Raw genomic sequence first — 17293 nt, 5'->3', positions numbered from 1 at the left:
GCAAATTTAGAATAATCAAAAAGAGATAAAGCAGATTTAGGAACAAAAGGAGAAGATTTAGGAAGGGGACTTTCAGGAGGAGGAGGACAATTAGGAGGAGAATGAAATTTTTTAGTAACAAGAGGAGCTCTCGGAGGAGGTTTTGAATAGAAATTTTTGTATGGAGAATATCTTGGAACATTTCTTTTAGGACGAGTCATTGTTTTTGTAGCAGCAACAATTTCAGAAATGACATAACTGTTTTTTATAAATTTGAACAAATCGTCACGTGGAAGGGACGGGTGAAGGTGAAAGGGAAATTTAAAAAGAAAGCAATATTAGGGGAGAAAAGAAGAAGCCACTTCCTCCTCGGCCTGCAACCAGGGCAAGTGAAACCAATACCATTTTCATCTTCGTAACTAGCTTATTATTGTCTGATCGAGAAAAGACTACTGCCCTTGTGCTTTCATGTCTATGTTATTATTTGTTATATTTATACTAGTTGCAAACCGATATTTTATTTTTCTATTTTTATTTTGTTTGGGGTTGGTGTCCTATGAGAATATTCAAGAGCCAAAGCCCTAAAATGTGGGTTAGGCCAGTTGGCCAAAGCAGTGAGCCCATCCCTTTTGCACCCAAATTTGAATCCTCATTCCCGTAAATTATATTAATTTAGAGTAATTTAACCTTTCATCGTGTAATTACATTAATTTATCACACCATAAAATTGGATGCAACTTATAAGAGTCGTGGTGTGATAAAATATTTTTTTTCTCAACAAAGGTTGAAAAAAAAAAAGGGTAGGACGTTATATTTTCTGTTGTTGGAATAAGTAGGACGATATACTTGAAGCTTGAAATGTTAGATGACTCCAATTTAATAAAGTTATTTAAAATTTAAAAGTCCCTTTTTGGTAAATACCACGAGGTGTCCCCACACCCGAAGGGTGTGATTAATCCCCGCTTGAGGTTCGGCTTGCCTCTGGCCACAAAATGCTTCCAACAGGTTTCGAACCCTTGCCATTGAGGCACTAGATAGCTCGCCAGCTGGAGGTGGCAGTCCCTTTTATTACTACATTTGGAAGCAAGTAACATAAAAACAAATCTAAAACATAATTATTAAAATGTTAGCTAAACCAAAAAAATGAACAAGAGGGTTTTTGACAGAAAGGGTTCCTAAACTTGTCTCTGTATTACTTTTTCGTCCATTAATTAAATTATTCACTCAAATGGTGCTTCAACTCTCTATTTTGGACCAAACTAGTCCAAATGTCAAATTCTATCAATGTTGTCATCAATTTGATTAAAACCATCAATTTGGATTAAAATATTAATAAACTATGATTTTCTTTTATCAAAATGGTCCTTGAACTTATAAACAAGTTTAATTTTGGTCCTCCAACTAATTATATTAAATAATTTTTTTTTTAAATATCTCTCCCTCCCTCTCCTCCTAGCCACCCCACTTACCCATTCCCCACCTCCATCATCACTCCTACACTCGGTGACGACCAGATCTGGCCCCCATTCATCCCTTCATCAGCCCACGCCACAAGCCAACCCTCACGTCCCTCCCCCACCCAACCACTGTGCTATGAGCCATACTAGCCACCACCTCTCTCTCTCTCTCTCCAAATGTTAATATGTGGGTTTAAATATGAAATTGGGTGCTTGAGGAGGAGCGGTTGCTTGGTAGGTAGGCGAGCTCAGGAGAGATCAGTAGGGGGCAGATCAAGAGGTTGGATGTGGTTTTTGTTGAAACAAAACATATCTGTTTTCAATCACTAGTTTCATTGTAAAATAATAATGGTTGCCAACAAGGTCTAACCCAGTGAAAAAGGACCTTGACATGCAGACTAGTGGTCTAAGGTTCGAACCCCCATGGCACCTTGGAAGCGTGTATGTGAGAAACCCTCCTCCCTCTGTAGTTTACACTATAGCTTGTATTATAAAATAAAAAAACTTAAATGTCAAAATGGTCCATATCTTTTACCTATTTGCCCAATTTAGTCCCCATGTTTTCCATTTGGATGATTTGGTCCTTGTGTTTTACATGTTAGTGACCAGTGCCTCAGGTTCGGACCCCTATGGCACATTGGTAGTGTGTAACATCCCGATCCAATTTTAACCATATGTTTAATCTATTTAATTCATTGTGAAATTACAATTTTTGCCTCGGAGTAAGGTTACGATAGTCACTTTTCGATCCGTAAGGATTTTTGGGATTTGAGTGGCACCCCAGCAGCTTCTCTCTCTCTCTCTCTCTCTCTCCTCCTTATCTCTCTCCGGCGCGACATTGTTGGTTTCGAGGGCGATTCCGGCACCGTCCAGCCACCAAATTCGACGTTGTAACTTACGAAATGCTCCTCTCCACCTCTTCTACATGACCCACTAAATTCCCAGACCCCGATTTAGAGCTGTGAAGCGACTAGAAAGAGCGGAAAAATCGCGGTTTTTCTATGACCGTTTCCAGCGATTCAAGCAACGGAATCCGACAAGTGAGGTTTGCTTCTTCATCCATTTTTCGTGTTCTAGCTATTTTGATAGTTGGTTTGGATTGATTTAGAGCCGTGAGTGTTCGATTAGAAACCTAGATTTTTTCCGACTTTGGCAGCATTTTTCGGTCACTTCCTGGCCAAATTGGAGGTTGGCCTAGTTATAAAAGTTGCTCCCCTAGTTGCCTCGAACACGTAGGTATAGATATTGTTGGGTAATTTGAGAAATTTATGTCGTCGGAAGTTTCTCAAGCCGGCCACGCGTTGCCGGCACGTGGCCCATGGTATGGTAGTCCTTTTTGTTCTAAAATGTATCACATGTCGCCCCGAGCACGACGGTATGCTTGAATTTGAATTTGGTTATCGTTTGACGATCAAATGGATTTACGCATATTAGGCGATATCCGGGTTCGATATGTTCGGACCATTGAATCGACTCCATTTCCAAGTATGTTGATTTACGTACCTCTAGGATCGTGTAGGAACTCATGGATCAAGAATCGGAGTCCCGGATACTCCGAATCAATGATTTAAAGATTACCTAAAACGATGATCGTCTGATCGTGCGATTGCGAGCGATTCGACTGCTCAATCTGGACCAAACTTGCAAGACGTGTCTAGTAAACTTTGTTGAACTGGTAGAAATCTTCGGATTGGAAATCGGAGGTCGTGGGCCCCGAGGGCTAGGGTGACCATTATGGGAAGTTTGACCCCTCGGTTGATCGTGAATCTTCCAAGGTAGTTTCACCCTTAGAAAAGCACTAGAATAACCTTGTAAACGAGTCTTGATTGTTATTTGAGTCATTTTGATTATGTTGGGATTACGAGATTGTTTTATAGTATTTTATGAAATTATTGGATATTATTTTGATATTTGAAGTTTGTGAAATATTTGAAATTGTGGAATATAGTATTTTATGGAAATTATGTGTAGACAAGTTTTGATTATTATTTGAATTATTTTGGGGTCTTTATGGAATTTATGCTTTTGTGTGGGCTTATTTGGTTGTTAGTACTTTATCACACGTGGCGTTAGATTTTCTGGTGTGTGGTAAAGCAGTCTGCGTGCGTAAAACATGGTTTGGTTGGGCCACACGTGGCATTGGATTTTCCGGCGTGTGTGCTTACTTGGATACTAGTTACTTTACCACACGTGGTATTGGAGTTTCCGGCATGTGGTAAAGGATCCGAACACTTTGGTTATTGTTACTTTACTAATCGTGGCGTTGGACTCTCCGACGTGTAGTAAAGTAACAGGGAGAAGGAAAATGATTTTTATACTATATTGGGAAAAAGATTAATGTTTAAAAGAATTATGCTTAGCATATGTGAATTGTTATAGGAAAATTGGGTTTGTGTTCATGGGCTGAGATATTGTGATTTTATTTAAAAGGGAAAAGATGATTCTAGAATTAACTTGTTGGTATTACTGAAAATAATTGTATATTATCTGGTTCGTGATTATTGATTGAAGAACTACGTGTAGCTTGATCCCTCAGAAGGGTATGTAGGTAGCCTGGGGTCTCACCCAGGTGCAGCCGTGAGGTAAACTATATTTTTGGAACTATAATTTGGTCATTGGGATCAAATCCTAGTTATTAGATTTGTTGAGTTTGGTTTTGAAATTTTCAATGGCCTGAAACCCGATTGAAACTTAGGTGAGATTAAATGCCTGCTTATATTCCAGTTTTTACTGAAGGGATGTGGTTAAAATAGGTTTGTGGTTGTGACGAGATTGAAACCCGTTTTAGATTGATGAATGATTGCGGATTGAGTCTTTACAACTATTTATGACTGTGTCTGGATGGGAATTTTTAAAGTATAAAGTTTGGGAATTTTTAAACTATGATTTTTTTTTTTACAAGTGAAAATAATTTGGCAAATGTCCGTTTTTCAGGGAAGTCTCTGCCATTTTTTCGACATAAGTCAAACCTTAAAAGAAATTTTGAGTTTTAGTTAGAAGGGCAATTTGGTCAAGTGTGCTCGGCACCTGCCAGGTGTTGTTGGACACGCACATGATTCGACACAGATTTCAAAATGGAATTTGGGTCGGGTCCTGTCAATTTGGTATTAGAGCATTAGGTTTAATTTCCTGTGGACACCACACCTTGTGTGCATCCTTAAGTTTTGGTAGTGTAGTGTGTTCCAGTGTGGAATGGTGCCTCTCCAACGCGAAGGACGTCACAAATTGTATTAGAGATGTTTAGTAAGTTCGTAACCCTAGAGAACATAGTGAACTTTATGTTCGGGGTTGTAAAAGTCAACTGTGAGTTGTGGCAAACCCAATTAAGAAGTAACGGTGTTTTGGGTTATTAGAGTGAAGCTTAGGAAGTTACATGTGGAGTGTGACAAAAACACTTTACTTTTAGAACAAATTATGAGAATCAAGTGTTCTAAGAGTTGTTTGCCTTTAAGAAGGATGAATTTTTTTTTTTTTGTTCTTGTGACATTGACTTCTTATATACTTGTCTCTCTGGCCATGTATCTTGCCACTAGTAACTTGTTTCACTAGTTATAGAAGGTTGACAGCTCCTCGTGTTTCTGTTGAGTAGTCTAGACTCAGAGGATATGAAATGATTGCACTCAGTGGTAGATTCAGGATTCTTGGGTCATAGGGTCACAGTGTAAAAAGTGTCGAAGTTTTTTTAGGCTGAACTGTTGAGGTATTTTTAGGACAAATGAGTCATTTTCTATCCAATTATTTAAAAAAAATAAAAAAACATTATTTATTTTACATTTTAAAAAAAAGGGGAAACATCGGACTACATTAATTTTAAAAAAATTAAATTAAAAAAAAACAATTTTAAAGCTTAAAAGATTAATTTTCCTAATGTTTTTGTAGATTAATTTCCTCTTGATAATTTCCATGAATTTTTCAGTAGAGGGACAATTTTAAAAGGCTAAAGACTTGAAAAAAAAATTTAGACAACTAAATACCTTTGAAATTTAAATAATATTAATATCATTAATAATTAAAACAAATAAAAGTACATGTGAGTTGGAGGTCATGAGATAAAAGATTAATTTTCCTAATGTTTTTGTAGATTAATTTCATCTTCATAATTTTCATGAATTTTTTAGTAGAGGGACAATTTTAAAAGGCTAAAGACTTGAAAAATAAATACAGACAACTAAATACCCTTAAAATTTAAATAATATTAATGTCATTCATAATTAAAACAAATAAAAGTACATGTGATTTGGAGGTCACGAGATAAAAATACACGTGATTACAAGTTTGGGGTAATTTTCGATGAATTTTTCAAAGCACATATGACTTTTTAATGAATTTATGAAGTTAGTCCAATTAAAAATAGACATGTGGCGCCTTGCTAATGGATTATTTCAAAAAGGAATTAAAATGAGAAGTGCTGGATTATAATTACCCCAAACACGCTGAGTCTTTCTTCTTCGTCGAACATGCTCTGCAACTTCAATTCTAAAAGTTGTTAAAAACTTCTAAAATTCATAACTTTGGTTGTGGGGCTCCGATTGACGAACTGTTTTCTTCGTGAGATCGAGCCCAACAATCTAAAGTAATATTCACGGTCTCACATAGCAGCAAACAAAACAACCTCTGTTGCCTTTCGTCGCTGTGGCCTTTCGTCGAGCTCGAGCACCTTGCTTGTATCTCTTGGGGTCGTCGTTCTGCTCACCATGGGGTCTGCTCAGGCCTCCACAGGCTGTCCATAGCCATTTTTCTGGCCAGTTCGTGGGCTCAAGCGACCCCTCTTGTCCCTTAATCCGTCCGCCCCTGGGGAGGCTAGAGTATCTTTCAAGTGTTGATGCTTGCAAAGATGTAAGATTTTTCAATCCGAAAACTGATAGTATGGGACGACAAGAATCTGCTTCAAGTTGGGACATTCAAATAGCTATGAATTCTTTTCTTTTGCTTTAGATTCGAAAAATCGGCCTAGGCGGCACCTAGGCTGGTCTAGGCGGCGCCTAGGCGGGTCTAGGCGGGTCTAGGCGGGTTTGGGCGCCTGGGCGGGTCCCTTTTTTTTTTTTCTGACTTTAAAAACCTCACGTTGTTGCTTCCTTTGACAGTTATAACCTCCCAAAAAAAATTAATGGAGAATTCTGATCAAAGAAAGCTCAAGCCCAGACAAAGAAAAGTGTTACACTCTCTGAAATTTCTGTTTAACTTGAATTTGGAATTATATGACAGGGAAGACTGGAATTAATTGAACCTTGGTTGTAAGTTATAACCAACCAAAGAAGCTGAGGATATTCAAAGGATAGTTTTGATAATGGGAGCTTAAATTCCCTTCCACAAAAGTAGGATTCAGTTTCCCATCAAATTCAAACTCGCTAAACATGAAGAAGAGACTAAAAGAAAGTGGCTGCAGAAGAAAATGTGCCTGCAATGATACAGTTCTTGCTCGGAATATCGGCTTCAAAGAAGAATCGCTAGGCAGTAGGCTTAAAGAACAAAAGAACAGAACCAGACCAACCCTGGCACCCAGATCCGCCTAGCGCCGCCTAGACCCGCCCAGACACGCCTAGCGCAGTCCAGACCCACCTAGCCTCGCCCAGCCCCGCCTAGCGCCTCCCAGTCCCGCCTAGCACCGCCCAGACCCTTCTAGCACCTCCTAGACCCGCCCAGGCCGCATAGGCCGATTTTTCGTAATGCAGAGTACGGATTTTTCGTAATCTAGAACCCTCTGCTTTTCATCTGCTACAAGAACATACACCTGCAATGAGAGAGAGAGAGAGAGAGAGAGAGAGAGAGAGAGAATTAATATATGTTGACAGATTTTCTTCTCATTTCTTGCCGCCGCTTCTAACAACTTTAAACCCTTACTGCGCAGCAGCCTCTTCCGCCCACCGAAAACCCATCGCATTACCATCCCTACTCCCCACCCTCTCACACTTTGCACAAAACTCCTCTCTCTCTCTCTCTCTCGTATGTGCAGCCATGTGTTTCCTACGTGTGTGTGGTGAGGGTGCAATTTTGTGATTTGCCCTATTCCTCGACTCATATGGCCTTTTATAATTTTCAAGGAAGAGTTCGACATTTCTTTAATAGCAAATAGTATAGCCGCCTGGCTATACTGTCCTCGAGCATTTACTCTGTCATTTAAAAAACAAAATAAGTCTAGCCGCGCGGCTATACTTGTTTTTACACATAGGTGCTCCGGCGCTAGGCCAGTCCCTTTAATAAATTTATAAATTCGGGCATATTTTTTTTTTTTTATATAAAAAGGTATAGCCGAGCGGCGTTACGCAAGTATTTTTTTTTTTTAATGATCTAAACTACTCGAATAAGTGCCTAAGCTCCCTACCATCAATTTCTCCATTGAAGTGTTCATTATCATGTGTTGCAGGTTTTGGTGATTGCATCTATGCCTAAGTCAGACCGAAAGGAAAATTGTATTTGAATTTACTCATGAATGGAGAATTCATGACCAAAGAAAGCTCAAGCCCAGACAAAGAAAAGTCTTACACTCTTTGAAATTTCTGTTTAACTTGAATTTTGAATTATATGATAGGGAAGACTGGAATTAATTGAACCTTTGTTGTAAGTTATATCAAAATGATTTCAAATGCTTAATTAATGTGTTGGGTTTACAGGATACTTGATTCGTGCCTAAGCCATAACCCCAGACTCTGCATTACAGAACATCATAAACTTCACTTGTGGAATATTAAAAGAATGCAGTGAAATACAAGAACATGGTTCATGCTACTTTACAAATACCCTCATAAACCATGCCTCATTTCCCATTAATCTTTACTATAAGACCGATGGACGCTACAATTGTGATTTCAATGGCGTTGGCCTTATCATTGTCACTAATCCAAGTAAGCCAATTTGTTTGATATGATGCACTGCAAAATCTTATGTTTTCTTAACATGAATTTAGCTAACAAAGTGTGCTTATTCTTGTATATGTTGCAGGTTTTGGTGATTGTATCCATGTCTGAGTCTGCCCAAAAGGAAAATGGAAACTGTAATTTGATGATGCATCAGAATAATAAGTTTATTGTAATGTAATTTCCATCTGATGGATGATGAAGAAGGTCCATATTGTCTTTTGTTATCTAATCTAATAAATTTACCCCATTGAGTCTGATGAGTTTGTGTCGAGTTGGCTTTGTATGAGACAAGCTTATGTAAGACTCGGTTTGACTTGACCTAATAATCAGTATTTAAAAACAAGATATAAATATAAAAACAAAATTTAAAGGGAAAGAAGTAACAAAGAATCTAAGTACATAAACAAATGGAAGCATCATATATACTCATACTTGGATTCCAAAACAAATTAAATATTAATGTTTTGATTGGATGTTAAAAAGGCTAACAAGTCAAGCTTAGCAAATGAAGTGTGATCACACTTATGACAAGTTTGTTTGCCACAATTTTAAGAGAGTTCGACATTGTGGTGCATCGATCAATTCAACATTGGCAGACCTACTCAAGGCCAATTATGGACATCTGCCCACATCTCATTGAATTTGTTAAGCTTTGGATGCTAAATTTATAGATCAAACTAGGTTCAGAGTACTACTACTTATTAACAACTTCAGCCCTCACAGAGTTCCACTTAACCCACTAAATAACAATAATTAGTTTATGCAATTAAATCACTACCACGCTTCTACTAAACAAAATATTGAGTATGTGACGGTCGATTAACTCGTTTTATTCTCAACATTAGAGATTTTTTTTTTTTTGTTGTTGTTGTAAAGTTTAATATGTTGGTCATTTCTCTTGAGTTGTATCAAGTGCACCTGAATTTATGTTCTGGTAATATACAACTCATCCGACCATTGTTTCTCTGTGGGTAAAGTGTGACACAAATTATATATTATATATAGGCCTTGCAACTTTTGTCAATTCATGAAAGGAGTGGGTATGTGGTTAGAATTAATATATGTTGACAGATTTTCTTCTCATTAGTCGTTGACTCATTGCTGAGAGAATTATCTCATATGAAAATGGAAGTATATTAAGCTCCATTATACTTACAGAGTCAAGGTTGAAATTAGAGCTCTATGTATGCAAAACATTACTGGTACAGGATCTTGTTCGAGGATTTCCTTTCCTGTAATTCCATTTTTCAAAGTTTTAAAGTAAACATTGTAGTCCTTCTCTGGGGGTGGATTTTGAGGGTCCACTGTAAATGGCTCACTAAATGGCACAACACTTTTAACCTGCAAATGAGTTTATAAGCATCTCAGAATCTGCAAAAGCTTTTAACTTCCAAAAATAGCAAATTACAGCCACAGCACACAGCACACAATTAAGGGACATAAGTCGGGCTGTCACCTCAAATGTCTTGCCAGATGCATAGGGGCTTTCCAACGCAGCAACACAAATCTGAGCAACCTCCTCTCTTGATATCTGTTTGTGCCTGATAAATCACGGTCGTACACTAACCGAAGGGGTTTTTCCCCTCGGCCTCAGCACCTATTCGCGATCCAAAACGCGGCGCTTTTGCCTTCCTCAAAACAAAGGAAAAGTTGCAAAGGCATGGTCATCTCAGCCTTACAACCATGGTATCGTCAGGCCGAGGCCGAAGGACAAAGGGGACACGGCCGAAGATATTAAGAGTCAAATCGTCACATGGCAGCAGGGTCCCACGCTTCATTTAATGAAGTAACGCCTCTGACTAGCAAACCCACTAGCCGCAAAAGGGCATTTAATGCACGAGGGAAGAAGGGAAGTGACTGAAGTCAGGATTTGGTGACAGAAATCTGAGTGGTTAGGCGCAAACATACTTACCAATATTCTTATAAATTGAGGTCAAATCACCAACCACCAAACAGGGGCATTAAATGAGTCTCCACGGCCAGAAGCGCAGAACCCACGATCAGGGCGGCGGCCGAGATTTACCAGGATTCATGGGGTCACACCACCATGCTTCACGATCCCAAATGTTAATTGGACTACCCACTTGCTCTGATCAGGCTCCACCATGCAAATTTTCAGCCTCGATTACTCCTCCAAGAGCTCCTCCTATAAATACCAAGTTCAAGCTACATTGAAAGGGTTCAAACACCAAACCAAAGCCTTCCACGGAGCAAATTATATTTTCCTGTAATGCACTTTTACTATTTTTACTTGCTTTCCTAGGAGTAGTGTTAGATTGTAAGGAAAATCCGTTCATCAATATATCATACGACCCTTGATTTTCAAGGCGCCGGAGTACCATCTCTGTTACTCTTTCATTCATCCCATATATCATACGACCGTCGCTCCCTGAGCAACGCACCGGAGCAACGCCCAAAATCCACCATCAACACCACCATTAAACGGCCTTGTAGCTCAGGCCGTGAACCTGACGGCCGAGATCAGTTCCTCTCTCGGCCACAATCGTTTGATTAGAAGTCGAACCCAAACAGGCGCACCACTTAACCATTTCATCTACATCACCATCTCGACGCACGGTAGACCATGCTGGCACGCCCACGCACAACCGCACCGCATTCAAAAGAAGGAAGCCACGTGTTAACGCATATCCCCTCGGCCCGGAACTCCAGGCCGTGAGATTTGCGCAGCCAACAATATCTTACCATGCATATATATAAATACTATAAATCATAACATTCAGATACTATTACTATTATAAGGGAAAGAAAGAGCAATACATGTCATCACATGCTTCAGATTTATTGAAGAAGTTCAAAATGGACCTATGCAAACCTTGTCCTACACCTTTGCTTTCCTCTCAACGGCTCTCTGCCCATGATGTTGATTCTCTTTCAGATCCTGAAATCTATCCTAGCATGGTTGGAGGACTTCAATATCTGACTTTATCTCGCCTAGACATTGCATAGGCCGTCAACCAAGTCTGTCAATACATGCACAATCCCAAGACTACTCATCTACAAGCAGTCAAACGCATTTATTGTTGCATAAAGGGGACTATTGAACATGGCCTTATTTATCGCTCTTCCCCTTATTACACCTTACGGGCATTCTCTGATGCAGATTGGGCCCGCTCTCTTGACGATCGTCGTTCAACTAGTGGGGCCTGCATCTTTCTTGGTCCCAAACTTCTCTCTTGTCTATTTTTCTACACTCTCTTGATATCTTACCCTGTATATATATCAATACTATAAATCATAACATTCAAATACTATTACTATTATAAGGGAAAGAAAGAGCAACACATGTCATCACAGGCATACAACAAAGAGAGTAGTGATCTTCTATTTGATTATATACCATTATATTGTCTCCTTGGTCAAAAATGAGATCTGCTCTGGTGGGCTCCTCAGTTAAGGCCTCACAATTGTATATGGTATTCCACTTTCCCGTGTTCAATCCTCCCCCTGCTCCAAAACTTATCAATGTACAAAATTGAAATACCTAAATCCGACCCAAAAAAAGAAAAAGAACATAAAAGAGCTAAGAAGTGGTATTTTGATACACTGATTATGTATAAAAATATCAAATAGCTTGCACTGAATTAGTATGAAACCTTCAACTTGAATGTCAGGATAAAATCCAATTCCTTGCTTAAGCGAACATCAGGAGGTTGTTTACTTAGATCAAGTCCAGGCCTGTCAGGTGGGGTAACTCCTGCAGAACCTATGTGTACGAACCTACACGGAACACAAGCAAAGAGATTCTTTAAAGACTAAAATAGAAAGTGCACCTAGCAGATCAATTATGTTTAGTCATAAGAAGATAATCCAACAAAATGAAAAGAATGTGAAATCTGGGAGTTATAGGCTCTTTTAGATATGCTCGTATGCTTGAAAAGTAGGATTCAGTCTCCCATCAAATTCAAACTTGCTAAACATGAGCTGCCATAATTTTGAATCCCATCTATAAACATAGAAGAAAATGAAGTCAAAGAATAAACTAAAAGAAAGTGGTGGCAGAAATGTGCCTGCAATGACACAATATTGCTGGGGTCAAAATGTAGTGTATCTGATACAGTTCTTGCTCGAAATATCGGCTTCAAAGAAGAATCGCTAGGCAGTAGGCTTAAAGAACAAAAGAAAAGAACCAGACCTACCTTGGCACCCAGACCCGCCTAGCGACACCTAGCGACTCCTAGCGCCGCCCAGACACGCCTAGCATTGCCCAGACCCTCCTAGCTCCTCCCAGACCTGCCTAGCGCCGCCCAGACCCTTCAAGCTGTAAATTGAAAACCTTTACAGCAACATGTATCCCGCCTAAAATTGTACCTTTATATACAACTGGGCCAAAACCACCAGTGCCAAGTAAGTTGCTTTCATCAAATCCATTTGTCGCCCTCAGAAGTTCAAGGTGTAAAACTCTTCTCCAAAGAAGTCGAGGTAATAAGGCAGTCTCTGTTGCAACTTCCACTTTCCTTTTCTTGTGCAGTATGAAAATTGATACAGAGGCCACCAGGAGTATTGCTGATATGATCCCTGGAATAATATATTTCAAGTTGGATGTTCTAGCTTTCCTTGAATTTGTTTGAACATGGAGTCGGGCTTCACCACAGAGCGCACCATTCGATACCTTTTAAATATAATATATTTACATAGTATAGCCGAGTGGCTATACCAGCGTATAGTTGAGAAGCCACCGTATATCATAACCATATAATGTCAACCCCATATAATGTCACCGTAAAGTTGGTTCACTAAGAAACATAACTATATAATGTCAACCCCAGATAAAGTGCATTTGTTGAGAAGCCACCGTATAGTTACAGAGTCTAAGAAAGTATTTAACCGAGACCAAAGTGCAGCCAATATATCTACTCATCAACAAATGAGCCTTCTTGAGGTACAAGTAAGAGGAATCACAAACATTGGGTGGGCTATTAAAGATTTGTATAATTGGGAGAAAGACCTCCATGCGAAGCTTATTGGGCATGATGCAAAGCTTTTAAAAGAACATTTTTTAGTTAAGAGAAAAAAGAATGTTGGCTTTTACTTCAAGATGGAGGCAGATTCAGATGGAAGACTAACTTCTTCTTTTTTTTGCCAGATGCAACCTCAAGGCATTCATATGGATATTTTGGAGATCTAGTTATTTTTTATACCACGTACAACACCAAACGGTATGGTATGGTGTTCGCGCCACTGATAGGGTTAAATAATCATGGGCAGACAATTGTTTTTGCATGTGCTTTTTTAGTGAATGAAACGGTAGACTCTTTGTTTGGTTGTTTGAAGAATTTAAAAAAGCAATGTCAGGTACTACTCCGAAAATGATCATTACGGACCAGGATGCAGCCATGGCAAAGGCAATCGTGCAATCTCTCCCTACGACATATCACATGTATTGTATATGGCATATAATGAATAAGTTCTTAGAGAAACTGGACAGTAGATATAATAGTAAGGAATTGCATAATTGTATATGAGATATAGATAGGAAAGAAGAATTTGATGTCAAATGGTAGGAAGTAGTTGGAAGTAATGGATTGAAGGATCATATATGGTTGAATTCAATTTTTGATTTGCATCATAATTGGGTTCTAGCTTATTGTAAACATGTCTTTTCCGCTGAAAGTTCTCATGCATTTTTCAAGCAATACGTTTGTAGGAAAAATTATTTTATGGAATTCATCTTAAGATTTGAGAGAGCTCTTACTCATCAACGTCAAAAGGAGTTGACAGGTGACCATATTGATCACAATGAAGTACCTTGAACACAACTGTCTACTCTAATGGAAATGTTACAGAAATTTCAGCGAGAGCAAGGGAGAAGTGTTTCATGTTTTTTAGAACGTACAAATTCAAATGATACTATTTGTGTGTACAACATTACAGAGAGGGTAACACTAAGAGTTTTGAAGGTCAAACAGAAAGTTTATGACAAATTCGATGATGTAGTGTAGTGCAATTGCAAATTATTTGAATGTTTTGGAAGTCCATGCCGACACTTGTCTTTTTAAGGACGAAGCAGGTAGAACATTTATCGGAAAAGTACATATTAAAAAGGTGGATGAAAAGTGTGTAGTGAGGTGTTGTTTTTGATACAGAGGGCAATGTAATCAAAGATTGCGTTGATAATGGTCGTATATCAAAGCGATCGATGTTGTCCATGCTTTCAGGTCAATTGATTGATGATGCATTACTATCAGAGAAAGGTTCCAAATTACTGTAACAAACTTTCTGAAGCTAACACTGAAATGTTTGGGGAAGGCAAGTAACTATTTCCCATCTACTGCAGAAGATGTGGGAAATAATTCCAATCAAGTTAAATTGAAGGATCCGTAGCAGGTGAGATCTAAAAGCAAGATAAAATGAGTGAAGAAAAATGTTGTAGATAGATTGAGATGACGTTGCACTGACTGTAGGAAGACCCATCACGATAAACAAAAGCGTCATCGAGTTGTTAACTCGTACGCTATTATACAATTAAAGACGACATCCTTAATTTATATTTAACAATATTTGCAGCAAAAAGTATTTGTTTTATGTGCATGTTTCATATGTCATTTAGGTCCCCCCCCCCACCTACAATGAAGAAGATACAAATCAAAGCACACCCCCTACGCAAAGTTCTAAAGCAGATTTGTTCGTGCCAAAATTTGACGCAACATTTTGGGCCACGGTCGTCAACCCAAGGTAGTTATGACGACACTCTTTATTCATTTGGCATTATTGTTTCCTATAGAAACAGACATCGCTAATGATATGTTTTTTTTTAATTATGATTGAGTGGCAGGGCTGTAATGGGCAACGACTAATTTGTTTATTTCAATGGTCATTTTGGAATGAAAAGCGGTTTGTCGTTTGACCATATTGCCGATATGTTATATATTTTGTTGGTTTAGGACATTATTGCATTTGGTGTACATTTGATCTAACAATTGACATTAGCTTTTCTTAGTTGCAAAGTGTACTACCAAAAAACCGATTATTAGTGGCGCATCATTAGAGGTGGAATAAATGATCCGCCCCTATTAATTCTTTTATATGGGCGGAAACTAAAAGTGCCCCTAGTATAAGTATTAAGGGCGGATAATATATACGTCTATTAATAATAAGCGCCCCTAATACGTTTGAGGAAGTAGATGCAAAAGCAAGCACCAGTAATAACTTTTTGGGGCAAAACAAAGTGCCCCTGGTATTATAAGCGGGAATAAGAAATTGGTTCACAAATTTGTTTTGATCTTAACGGGAAAAATTGAGCCAAAACAATATTTTATTGCTTTTCCATTTTTTGGAAGTTTACTTTTTCCCTCTAGCAAAACAAAAAAGTTTAGCCAATGGGTTCCCACCACAGTGGTGGTGGATTCCCCCTTCCCCCCATGGCACCCAGGATCGAACCCCAGTGGGGTTTCTTTCCTCCAATGTAACCAAAAAAAAAAACAAAAAAGTTTACTTTTTCCCTTTATTACAATATTTTCGATAAAACCAATGCCATATCTCATTTTTTTCCTTATCCCCTTCATCCTAGATCTAATACCATCTCTTTGTACTTAATTTTTTTTTCCTCATACTCCACCTTCTTTCTTCTTCTTCTTCTTTTTTCTCATACTCCGTTTCTGAAATTTTTGTTCCCCTCCCTCTCTCTTGGTCTTGATTTATTCCAAGGGTGTTCTTCCTTCCAAGTGGATGTAGCATGTTAAGTGGGATGCTATCATGCTACCATATTTCTGGTGTTGTTCTATTTGATCTTTGTATTTGCATCTCATCAATTAATCATCCTTTGCAAATTGCAACCCATAAAAAAAAAATGTTATTCTGCTATTTTTTATGTTTGAGTTATGTGGAACTTTTTCTTCTTTTTTTTTGTGTTCCAAATCTGCAGTTGTTGTTCTCCTCTAATTTGTCTCCCTCTTTATGTGTGTTCTTGCAATATTTTTTTCTTCTTCAAATTCAAGGATCAAATCGTCCTTTGAGGAAAAAAAGAAGAAGACGAGAGGATCAAAATACTCTGGATTAGATTTAGATTTGTTTGGTGTTTTTCTCTTATCTATGCTTTGGGCAAATTGAAACCCCCAATACTTATGTAAATTGATCATCATCAATAAAATTTGACATTTTTTGTTGAAGCAATTAAAAGTTATATAATTTCATTAATTTGTTATTAAAAAAAATTACAAATATTAAATCTTCTAGATTTGGTTTAAATTAGTAGGGCGGATGTACAATTTTATTATATATTTGAGGAAAAGTTAAAAGGGGCGGAAACAACTGCCCCTAATAATGATATTTGCCAACTTGTCAGCCAAACTTTTAGGGTCGGTTATATGTACACTTTCGCCCCTATTTTGTTTTAGAGGCACAACATTTAGGGGTGGATAGGATATCCGCCACTCATGTGCTTAGGGGTGGATTTAGCTTTATTTTCACCCTTATTGGGACTTATAGAGGCAATTGCAAGTGCCCCTATTTCTCATTATTTTGGTAGTGGTGGTTGTTCGGTTCATTTTTACACATGATTTTTCATGTTATTCATTTATTATTTTGAGTTAGTTCTTGACATTTTATAGCTTTTTACTTCCTTTTTGTGTTTTCTTAGATTTTACCTTGGTTAGAATGAAAATGAGCTAAAAGTGCATTATTGGTTATAAATTCTGTTTTTGTTCATTTTCGTAGGTCAACTTCTTGGCCCGGGATCAACATGCTCTGGTACTCGGATGAGGTGAAGATCTTCATGAAACTTGTTCCAATGGATGTTAACTACAACATATCCAAATTTGAGCTTCATTGGACAAGTATTGCCTATCCAACCAATCCAGCATGTTACCACAGCTCTGGAAACCCGAAGTGCTCCAGCTTTTACCTCCATATTGTTATCTTGATTCTTCTTGTTACCATAACACTTGGTAACAAGAAATTACCTTGGTTAAGAGATATTTTCAGAGGCAAAGAGCATATTTTCAATGACAAAGCTTCATCATGGCAAGGGGACAAAGTTTGAAG

At 38.2% G+C, this 17293-nt stretch overlaps 1 pseudogene; it reads right to left on the bottom strand.

The window, feature by feature from the left end:
* Positions 1-8987: 8987 nt before the first annotated feature.
* Positions 8988-12232, bottom strand: LOC148295554 (uncharacterized; annotated as a pseudogene).
* Positions 12233-17293: the final 5061 nt, after the last annotated feature.

Source organism: Prunus avium, chromosome 3, assembly GCF_965620075.1.
Source record: "Prunus avium chromosome 3, drPruAviu1.hap1.1, whole genome shotgun sequence".
NCBI classification, from domain to species: domain Eukaryota; kingdom Viridiplantae; phylum Streptophyta; class Magnoliopsida; order Rosales; family Rosaceae; genus Prunus; species Prunus avium.
Note: the sequence above shows the minus strand (reverse complement) of the source record. Positions and strands in the feature narration are given on the sequence as shown.